The 11,256-nt window shown below is 42.3% G+C and overlaps 1 protein-coding gene across 2 annotated transcripts in view; it reads left to right on the top strand.

Annotated features, from left to right (window-relative positions):
* Positions 1-345: 345 nt before the first annotated feature.
* The window catches only part of NGF (nerve growth factor), a 51,741-nt gene continuing 40,830 nt past the window's right edge, over positions 346-11,256 (top strand). Inside the window, exon 1 of one of the 2 annotated variants that reach the window (XM_028734611.2) lies at positions 346-899. The gene's annotated coding sequence lies outside the window, so the exon portion shown is untranslated. The remainder of the gene's footprint in view (positions 900-11,256) is intronic. The other variant, XM_028734612.2, reaches the window with a different exon arrangement.

The raw sequence follows: 11,256 nt of genomic DNA, 5'->3' as shown, positions 1-11,256 counted from the left end.
GGGGTTTGTTTTCTTTTCATCTACCTGTGAATCGGGTTTACTCTGCATTCTTCATGAATCCAAACCTTGCTTTTTATGAATCTACTTTACTGCTCTTTCAAAACTCAATGCGACAGGAACTGGGATTGTTGATTGTTTACGGAACAGGTATTTTATAGTGGACCTCCAGGAAGAACTAAAAAAAAAAAAGCTGCCAAATTTAATTCTTCCAGATAATTCCAGCGCGAAACTGGATAATCGCCCCCAAACAGATGACTCAAGGGGGCTTGGAACGTTCGCCTTCCTTTGCGCGGAGTGGCCCGGCGCAGCTGTGGGCGGTTCCTCGCGGGGCGCTCCGCCCGCCCTCCTCCAATCAGAAGTCGAGCAGGCCTCCCGAGGCGCTCGCCTGCATTTCCATTCATCTCCCGCAGGAGACAGGAGCCGCGCACGTGCCGGCGAGTCCCTCTCGAGAGCCCAGCAAAGGCGGACGAGCGCGAGGGCGGGAAAAAGCTCGCGGGCGGCCTGGGCGAGCGACGTCTTTCCCGGGAGTCGCTCCGCGCCCCCTCAGGGGACTTTCCCGCCCAGCGTCTCTTGGGCTGCGCGCGGCGAGTCTGTGCAGCTCCCGCGCCTTTTTTTTTATGGCGCTAGGACCCAGGCGAGTCTGTCTCTCGTGAGTCAGTTGCCGCAACAGCAGCGGCGGCTCGGTCGGAGTTGAGCGAGAGCGCCGTGGATGAGGCTGCGGCGCGCGCGCGAAGTGAATGGCTCGCGTGCGTTGGGAAAGTGGCCACGGAGCGAGGCGCTCGAGGATCCCGTGCGTGAGCCTGCGCGACGGCGCCTATAGCGGCGGCAGCAGCAGCAGCAGCGGCAGCAGCAGCTCCTAGGGGGGCCTCTCTCCACCTGCCCGCGGTCGCAGCGCTGAGGTGAGTCGCCAGCCCGCCTTGGGCCAATAGACGCAGCAGGCGCGTGAGGAGAAGTTGCTGCTGGGCTGCCCGGGCGCGGAGCGGCCGGCCGCAGGGGACGCGAGCCAACTCCCAAGCCCGCAGGCTGCGGTCCCGGGGCTGTCACTGGAAATGAAGGTCCCTCGTGGGGTTGGACCAAGCAAGCCCAGCAGCCTCTGGGATGAGCGAAGATTAGTGGGGAGCAGCAGCCCCGTCCGAAAGTCGTGGCTTAGAGGGCGCAGGGGTCCCTCATCAAATAAATAAATCCATAAACGGCGTGAGTGTAGCCCGTTTTCGCCTAGTTCCGCGTATGGTCGCACGGGGGGGGGGGGGGAATGCCTATGGCATTCTGGTGTAAATCAGGGCACAGGCTGTGGTTCTCTCGCGCTGTTTTTACACTTTTTAAAGCCCCCAGACACGTACAGGGTTGAGTTCCCCTCCAGCTACAAACTCCCTGCTGGGACAGGATGGAAACTGACGGTGCTCATTGATTTATGGTTTGTGATTAAGCTTTTTCCCCCACCCCTGAAAGCGAATGCCAGCCAGAAGGGGAAAGAGGCGAGCAGATGAGCGGGAGGGGGTTGTTTTGTTTTTGTAGCTCCTTGGGACAGTTTGTGGATCTGTTTCTTCCACCCCTTAACTTTTGAGCATTGCCTTGTCCAGTGGGAAACCTGCAGGAAATAAATGGATATATGAATAGTGTGCTCGTCCGGCTGGTTTTCCCCCCAAATTGTCACAAGCTTGGAAATTTGTGAGCATCGAAGTGTATTACTGTAAATCCTTTGTATAAACTAGGTGTGGGTTTTCTCTTGTACAGCATAACGTAGCCTTGTACCTTAGCTTAACTGAAAACATGCATCAAAACTTTGTTGTTACGCTGTAGGAAGAGATTCTGTCTAGAACTCCTCATGTTAGCTTTACTTTCTCTTACCTGGTTCCAGTGATGCTCTCATTGTTTGATCGACATTCCATCATTAAATAATTCCATGGCACTGTACTGCTATAAAATGAGAAACGTCATTATGGTCCATGAAATTGTATTATTGGGGGGGGGGGGGAGTCAGGCATTCGCCTACAGGACAAAAAAAGATAATAAGGACCAACAGCCAAATGGGTTAGATGAGTCATATATTGAGCCAAAGATGATCAGGACCTTAACATCAAGTATCTGAATCATTGCTTAACAATCTTTGAAACATCTGGAGACATTGTTCAGTGATACAGTCACTTTCAAAGGAGTATGTGGAATTGGGATAACGATAATTCAGCAACTTGAGAAATGCAGAGAACTCACCCTTAAGGGACAAAATCTGTTTCACAAGATGCTAGGAGAGGAAGTCATGAAGTTTCTGTTGCTCATTACTTTCTCCTAGTATTAGGTAAGCACAACTTTGCTCAGAAGCAACCTTGCTCTTCTTCTTTTAGTTGTTCTCTGTTTTCTCATTTTAAAAATGGGCAGAAAGCTAAAGAGTTGTGAAATTGTGTCTGTTCAACTTGCTTCAAAGTGTCAAAGTTTCAATTCAAGAAAACTAACTTGTTTCTGAATGGAAAGTGCTTATCCTTTACACAGTACAACATACCAAGATAATTTCAGCTGGTATATTATGAAGTCTGAAGTTGTGTTGGTGAGATAGATCCCACTTGTTGATGCAGATTTGTTTTGCTTATGTACACATTAAAATTCTGTGTCACTTGCATGTATTTCAAAGGGGGGGAAGTCTGTTTCAAGACTCACGTACAGATCGCTGTAGTTTGTTTTCTAAGCATCAGTTTAAAGAAGAGGTGTATTTATTATTTGTACTAAACAATTTAATTCTGCTTGTATTGTGGTTGTGTTTCAACTGTTGAAAATGAAACTGTTGCATTTTTGCTTAAACACCATAAAGTGTAGCATGCATGGAAATACAGTAGTACAAAATTCAGTTCTGTCACATAATGTCAGTCCAGGCCAGGCTGATGGAGCTCTCCCAGACCATCCATTACAGTTTTTGAAAATGTCACTGTTTATCATGGCCATTTAAAGCAATGGTGACCTCTGCTGGCAATTCCCATCTAAAAAATATGTGCTGAATTCAGCCATCTGATAAACATGAATTGTTCCTGATTGATTTAATAACATGCATTAAAGTAGGTTGGCTAATAAAACCATGAAGTTCACTTACACAGTTGTAATGACATTAATGGAGTTTGCTTCTAAGTAAGCGTACATAGGATAAAGTTGTAAAAAAAAAATCCCTATTCTACCACCTCTCCACATGTGTTCTTCAGTTTTGTACTGTTTTGTGAGCTAGATTACACATATAGATTCCATTTTTTTGGTTTATGTTGCTTGCCAGAAACCCTGTCTGTTTTCGAGGTGAAGGAGTAGTTTTAATAATATAACAAAATTTCAGGGGGAAGACTGTTCCACATGAATATCTGGCATTTCAGATGGAAATAGTTTACTTTGTTATTGGTTAAACATTAAGCAATCCATGGTCTGGAATTAATTCACCTATAGAAGCAGGGGGGAGATTCTCTGCTTTTGGGGTTTTTTCTCTTTCTCTTGGCCTTTGTATGATTACCAGAAGACAAAAGAGATAGATATACAGTTGAGTTACAGGTAGATGAGAGAGAACTTACTCGTGCGTACACATGCAGCTGTCTTGCAGTTAATGGTGCTTGCCTAATTTAACCCTGCTTTGGTCTTCTAGCATTAACATTAGTGGAAATAGTAGACCACCCATAAGACTGTAAATGATAGCAAAAACTTTGTAGTAATGAACATGAGAATGCAGAGGTCTTTATAGAAAACAACTGCAATACACACACACACATCTATACATCAAAATTAGTTTTTGTCTACCAAGGCAATAATTCAATGTTGGCTCAGAATCTTGAGATCTGGACTTGATAATAGCTACTGTGCTTGGAAAATCAGCTTCTGGATAACAGAAAATAGCCAAATGGTGCTGTTTTAAATATTGAAAGCACTCAGAGAGTTTGTTCAAATGGCAGATTCCCCAATACTGAAGTGTTAAACTAGAAGTAGATGATAAAAATGTAGAGAGGTGTAAATGAATGTAAAAGTACCTAAGGAAAGATTTTATCTGCTTTATCTTGTTAAGTCAGTTGGATACATTTTAAGTAGACTAATAGATGCAATAATGATAATTCAGTGAGTTCCCATTTGCTATAATTGTGTCTTCCAGTTGGAATCACCAAAGAGATCAAAATGCAGCCCCTTTGAGACAAAGGGGGAAAGCAAAATAACAACACAAATATCAGTAAATCCCATGGTGACCTCTAAAACATGCTATCCTGTATAAGTCAGTTCAAAATTAATTCCCATTGAGTTTCCAGGTCAGAGTGAATAAGACTGCAGCCTAAAAAGTAAAAAGGCAGTAGCAGTTTGTTGTTGGCATCTGTCCGTCTTGAGAGAGAATGGAGTGGGCATTAACAGCCCTGCAGTGACCTCTTCAGGCCTCAGCAGTGTGTATGGAGGTCCTGGGCTTGGCTGCAGGAGTTGCTGGTAGGAGGTGTACGAGGCCCTATCTTAGAGACTGCACTCCAAGTTTGTGTAGGGTTTATTTTTTAGCCTCTCCTTCTCTTAAATATACCCCACAAGGCAGCGGAGGCTTAGGATCAGAGTTTTTGTTCTCCTAGGTAAGCTACCTTCCCAGGTTGACGAGCCCCATCTGCCCCAGTACAGCAGAATAGAATGATAATCTGCAAAAAGACTGCTGAAATTATGCATTCTTCACCCCCCATTTAAAAGTGTGGTACAAACCTCTCATGGGAGAGGGTACCAGTTCTTGGCTGCTGAACTAAATGTCTCAGAAATGTAGGGGAGATTGTAGGGATTCTTGAGAAATACTGGCCCCAGGCCATTTGGGGTTTCAGAGGTCAAAACCAGCTCCTTGCATTAAGCCTGGAAACAAGATCAGTTAAGCTGGTACAAGATCTGTGTAATATGAACTGATTGACTGGCTCCTGTCCAAGCTTCTGGTTGCTGAAATCTGAAACTTCCAGATTGTCTTCAAGTGCAGCCCCACATAGTGAACATTAAAGTGGTCTGATCTGAAGGTGAATGACTGAGACCAGGTCTGGTTTATCAAAAAGAAAGAAAGAGAAAGGGACAGTTATCATGTAAGCTGTAAGGACGTATTTCCTGCAACCACTGCCACCAGAATATTGAACCATCACATTTCTATCTATCTAGAGTTAACAGCCCTAGTCCAGATTTGTTTACTCTTCTGTGGTATCTTCTAAAGTGCATTCATACACCTCAGGTGGGGGGGCTAGAATAATAGAATTGTAGAGTTGGAAGGTATCCCAAGAGTCATCTGGTTCAACCCTGTGCAATGCAGGAATTAACATAACTTCAAGAAGAACCAGCAATCCTGGACCAAATTGGAGAGGCATCTTTTACATTTGCAATATTCCCTTTGCTTAATGTAAACAAACTTCTATTTCCTTCTTCTTGTTATGGGTTCAATTCAACTGAGCCACAGTGTCCTAAAAATGTTCTTTGCCTTTGCAGTTACCCTCACGATCGAAAATGACAGGTGAAATTAATTTAAAGGCAGCTAATATTAATATAACAGCTTCTTTTTCTTGTTATTACAATCTTTGGTTTATGCTTCATACAGAGACATTTAAAAGATTTGTATGTGATTAAAGCTAGAGTAGAACTGAAGTACATAGTCAACAGCTCAAAGCTCAATGGCTTATGCAAGAGTTTGTGGCTCCTATGAGTTACTTGAAATGTGGAGCAAAGCAATATTCCTTGTAGTTTTAAAATCATATCAGACTCAAGCTGAATTATTAAATGTGCATCAATATGACTGGAAGGAGGATTTTACATCACTTTTTAAATTGAATTATATATGTCTAGAATTGGATGGAACCTTGTAACCCCCTTTCTGCTGCAGGAGATGCAGACCTAGAACATTCTCAATAGATCGTTGTCCCTACCAACCCTCTACCTAATTATTTCCATTTGTAACTGCTTTCACCTACAAGACATTTCCCCTAATATTCTCCTAAAGTGAACCAATGTGGTGTCATGGTTGTAGTGTTGTACTAGGGCCTAGGAGGTCCAGCTCCAAGGGCCTTCTGGTGGTTCCCTCCCTGTGAGAAGTGAGGTTATAGGGAACCAGGCAGAGGCCTTCTCGGTAGTGGTGCCCCCCCCTGTGGAATGCTCTCCCATCAGATGTCAAGGAAATAAACAGACATCTGAAGGCAGATGTTTTATCATGTTTTCAATATTCTGTTGGAAGCCACCCAGAGTGGCTGGGGAAATCCAGCCAGATGGGCGGAGTATAAATAATAAATAATAATAATTATATTATAGGAGACAGGGGTTCAATTCCACAGAAACAGAATTGAGTGTTCTGATGGTTCCTAAGCTGTCCCAGGGAAAGAGTGGAGCAAATCAGAGGGTTTCTTCCTGTTACCAGAGCATCAACTACTTGTTCAGCACCATTGCTGTTGCCTGTTTTACCAGTCATAAGGCCAGCAGAAGAATGAGAGTTGGGCTGAGTAGATGGGATTTTCTTCTCCATTGAAGCCCTGGGCGTTTCATCTCTGTCCATCCCAGCAGCACAATAGTAATATAATAGCCCTTTTTGAGATGGATGTGTAAAAAGCAATCTTCCTTCCATCATAGCATTGGGCTTGGTGGAAAGGTTTCTCTCTGCCCTGCAGTGCCCAACCCAGCACCATGATGGGGAGAAAATTCCCTCCGCACATCAGCAAAGGAATGGGGAGGGTATTGTGTATACAGTGGTACCTCTGGTTACGTACTTAATTCGTTCCGGAGGTCCATTCTTAACCTGAAACTGTTCTTAACCTGAAGCACCACTTTAGCTAATGGGGCCTCCCACTGCTGCCGTGCCACTGCTGTGCCATTTCTGTTCTCATCCTGAAGCAAAGTTCTTAACCCGAGGTACTGTTTCTGGATTAGCGGAGTCTGTAACTTGAAGAGTATGTAACCAACCTGAAGTGTGTGTAACCCAAGGTATCACTATATATCTCTTCCTCTGTGTGTCTTTGTTCCTTGGGCTGAAAAGGGTGAGCCAGCCCTATTTTAAGCACTCTGCTTTTGTTTATTATGAGAATAAGCCTTTCATTATTAAGACTTCATGCATTTCTGCAGATATCCATAACTGAGATGATTATGACTGCCTAGAACCTCCATAACTAAGGAAGATGTAATACATCTGTCGCTCTAATGCAGTGATCTAAGTGCTTGTGCTTGGGATTCAGTTTGTAATTCTAGTTCTGATCTAGTAATAATGTTGTTTTAGAAGAGAACCCTTTATGTTTGTAACCTTTCCCACAGATCTGGGTTGGCTTGATCATGGTATATGAAACTTACAGGAGATTAGGTAATGAAGTGCAGAGTCAGTTCCTGTACCCTTTTCAGGCAGGTATTTCTACCTGTTAGGTAAAGAATGATGCTGGCTCCCAGGAATTTTAAACATTTAAACTGTCCTGCATAGCGTATCTAAATATTTGAAACTGAATACTATTGATTTTATAATTTGTTATTTATATCAAATTATTGGAAAACAGTTTAAGCACATAAAAAACCAGCAGAACAAAAATGGAAGTACAATAGGTTATTTCACTCTTTAAATTAATCTGACATATGCGAATTCTTGGATCCTAGTAATTGCAATTCATTCTGGGGCAGGGGAGCCTCGTGGTCAAATGTAGCAAGCCAATGGAACACTTAATTTTTTTCCTTGTAAATCTTCCAGTAGGTCCAGCCAGAAAGGCTCTTAAGAACTATATGCAAAACTGTCCCCTTTTTACTCCTTCTTGTGCCTTTGACAACAGGTTGACATGCAGATATCAAAGAGGAGAGAAAAAGCTTTACCAGTTCAACTACTGCTTCTGCATTTGCTGTTAAGGACACAGGAGCAGGTTAAAAGTCAGGCACCCCTAACTTTATGGAGCATTTGATCTAAAACTTCCAAAGGGAAAATAACCTGTGTTTCCTCTCATCTCGTGTCTTAAATGGTGAGCGTACCTAACAAACAAAACCTACTAGATCAAGTCAGCTCCAGTGTGACATGCAGAATACTGTGGGTGGCATTTTGATAAATAGAGAGAAGTCTTAGTAGCAGGGTTTCTAAAATTCAGGCAGAATCTGTGTTCGAACTGACCTTTTTTCAGCATTGCTTATCAGCTTGTGTGTCAGTGTTCACTCTAAGGAACACTTTGGAATCTTGAAGAGGAGAGAAATATTTGCTTCCCAGGAAACATCTTTTTCTTCTCTTTCCAAGGGTTCTGGGTTTATGGTATTACAGGCTTTAAAGAAAAGAAGGTCTATTGGCAAGTAGCCATATCAAAATCCAATTTTCCATTACTGGGAACAGTAACAACATATGATTATACTTTCCAAGTTCCTCTGATGAATCTACCTTGAGCAGTGGTAAGGAAGATGAGAGGGATTGGGTTAAATGGGTGCAGAGGGAAGAATGTATTCTAGCTAATGACAGGCAGAATCATGGGCAATCATAAACCACTTTCTGTAGCACTAAATGATAACAGTCATTTTGTGTAGCAAACCTACGTTGGTCCCAAACCTGAAGCCCAAGTAATTTGCAATAAAGCTTTAGAGAAGTTTATACTGCTGGAAACTCTTGAGCATGAACCTTCAAAAGCATCCTGATGGGCTCTTTAAAAAGCTATATAATGAAGATCCAAAATAGCTCTCCTTTTACATGTCGTGCTTTCATTAACAATGCCCTATTGAAAGATCACTTAATTTAATAAGAGGGAATTTAAAGCAAATCTATGAGCATAAACCTGCTTATAAAAAATGCTCAGATTCACAGGAATTTGCTTGAGGTACCAATTGGATAATGTGTTGGAAGCCAAATTATCACACTGTGGCCACTGTAGCAAATTATTGGCCATGTCTATTCAAGTTATACTCAGAAGAAGGGAATGGGGTAAAAGAGAGGATGTTCCTCCTGTTTCAACACCTATTGTTTTTCTTTTTTTAAAAACGTTGCAGATGTAAAGCAGACCAAAGCATTGCATGTATGGTGGTATGTTTTAACACACATGCCACGGTTTGTGTTGTAAGGGCACTTTTACTACTATGAGGAAATGTGAGAGATTCCTGTTATAATTGCTTCTCAGCATGGAAAACAGTGTTGTTATTATGTTAATGAAGCAACAGACACCCAACAGAAACTACTGTTGGAGTCTTTATTTACCCCAGTGTTCAGCTATACAGCTTTGCTACCCCTACAATTGTAGAATTGTATCTGAAAACCTAACACGCTTGGTATGTGTGTTTGCTTGGTATGTATGATGCATACTTGGTATATGTGTTTAGCACCAGAAGGGGGCAGAGAAGAGAGATGTGCTCAGGAAACCCAGATTAACCACATACATGTAATTTAATCTAAAATGTATGTGTACAGTTACTTTAAATTACCCATTGTGCCTCCCAAAAACATTTTTCACTGAATTTAGTTATTTTTGGCTTAAGACCTTAGGCCTGACTCATGGGTAGTAAATATGAAAGAGACCTAAACACACTGGCTTGACAGACAAGGCAGCACATTATTGGGGTGTGATGCGTAGGTATCCATACCAGCTTGGTTTACTAGGTGCTACTTCAGATGTAGTGCCTGTTGCTTTAACAGATCCATTCTCTCATTTTCCTCCACAACTATAGCAGGCTGTACTGTAGCTGTGGTTCACCACTGATGGAGAAGAAGACAAGCCCTGCTGCTATGGAGCTCTAAAAGCAAGCAACAAGTTGGTTGGAGTCAGGGCAGAGCTAGGAAGCCCACAATGGGATGCTTGGATTTCTCATATGGGTGCCAAAAGTTGGATCTCGGGTGTTGGTTGTTTCTTTTTTTTTCTTTTTCTTAATAGGTTTAGGCCACTTAAAATGTGGGGTTGCCAAATCCAGACCTTTTTTCCAATGAGCTCATGGCGGTGTACAAGGTTCTCCCCCTCTTCCAGGTGCCAGTCCAACTGTCACACCACACTGTTTCTCAGACTTCCTGGGTTTTTGTCCTACAGCTTCAGTGTAGTTATACACACAGAATTTATTCAACTGGTCTGCAATCTCTTTATACTTATTTAGCACATCTTTAGTTCACTTGTCATCTGACTTCCTCCCAGCTGGATTTTCTACTTCTGGGGAACTTAAAGATATATATTTTTTAAAATCCTTGTTCTTAATTTTCTTAGTGACAAGAGCCTCAAATTCTTTACTTCGTTTCCCACCCATCTTCATCCACTTCTTTTTTGTGTTTGTGTGTGCGCACGTGCCTGTTTGTGACTCTTTTTGTTCTGATTTGTAGAAGAGACCCCATTTTCTGAAGGAACCCTTCTTGCTTGTATATAATATAAATATGCCCAGATTGTGTCAGAAGTAGGAGCTTGTGGATGTATATCACATTGAAACCAGTAGTATTAAGCTATCAGCAAATTCCCCTCTGCTATATTGTTTTGTTGAAAGATGCATATTTAAGCAGCAGAGACTGCACTGATTTTCAGCTGAGCAGGTTCAGGCATAGTTACAGGAATTCACCCAATAGCAGGTATGGTGATTTATTTGGCTGTGCTTTGGGGGATTTTCCTCTGTCTTGGTTAAATGTGACAACTGTTGTCAAAAATATAATCACAGGTCTTGCCTCTAACACTGAGCTGCAATAAACATGACTGTAAAATTTTTAGCCTGGCAGTGGGTCATTTATTTTATTTTTGAATAGCTATGCAAGTTCCAGTTTCAAAGCTGCTATGCTTAAGGCTTATTTAGCTCCTCTGTGGGGTGGTGACTGTTTGGGAAACTAATAAAAGATTAGGCTCCATTTGACAGCTTTGAACCACACAGAGGAAATTAGTGGAATTCGTATTCCAACGAGAGATGGATTATTGCTTTGCCAGTTTCATGTTACGTGAAATGTACCTCTGCTTTTCTTGCCACCTAAGACCCCCCCTTTTTTTGTATTCTAAACAGTATTAAGGCTTGGAGTTTTGTTTTTATGGCTCTCATTAATTTAACAGTTTTTCTAAAGACTGTGAAATCATGGGTCTCAAGGGGCATTTTTTAAATAGATGTCAGCTCCACTCATTTTTATAGTGTGGTTTGTTTCCTATACAGCACAGTCCTGCTTCTCTTCTCTCCTGCACCCAAGAGTGTGTGCAGATGAATGTGGCCTTGGAAGAAAGTTGCATGCTTCAAAGCAGGAAAGTGGACTAACAATGGCAGTATGCTTGTATAATGGCACTCAAGTAAACAGACATTCAAGAGAATTCCATTTAGATTTAGGCATCAAATTAGGGGCATCTGTCATCCCCTCCCCCCCAAAAAATATTG

Source organism: Podarcis muralis, chromosome 5, assembly GCF_964188315.1.
Source record: "Podarcis muralis chromosome 5, rPodMur119.hap1.1, whole genome shotgun sequence".
Taxonomy (NCBI): Eukaryota; Metazoa; Chordata; class Lepidosauria; order Squamata; family Lacertidae; genus Podarcis; species Podarcis muralis.
This window is presented reverse-complemented; position numbering and strand designations above follow the sequence as displayed.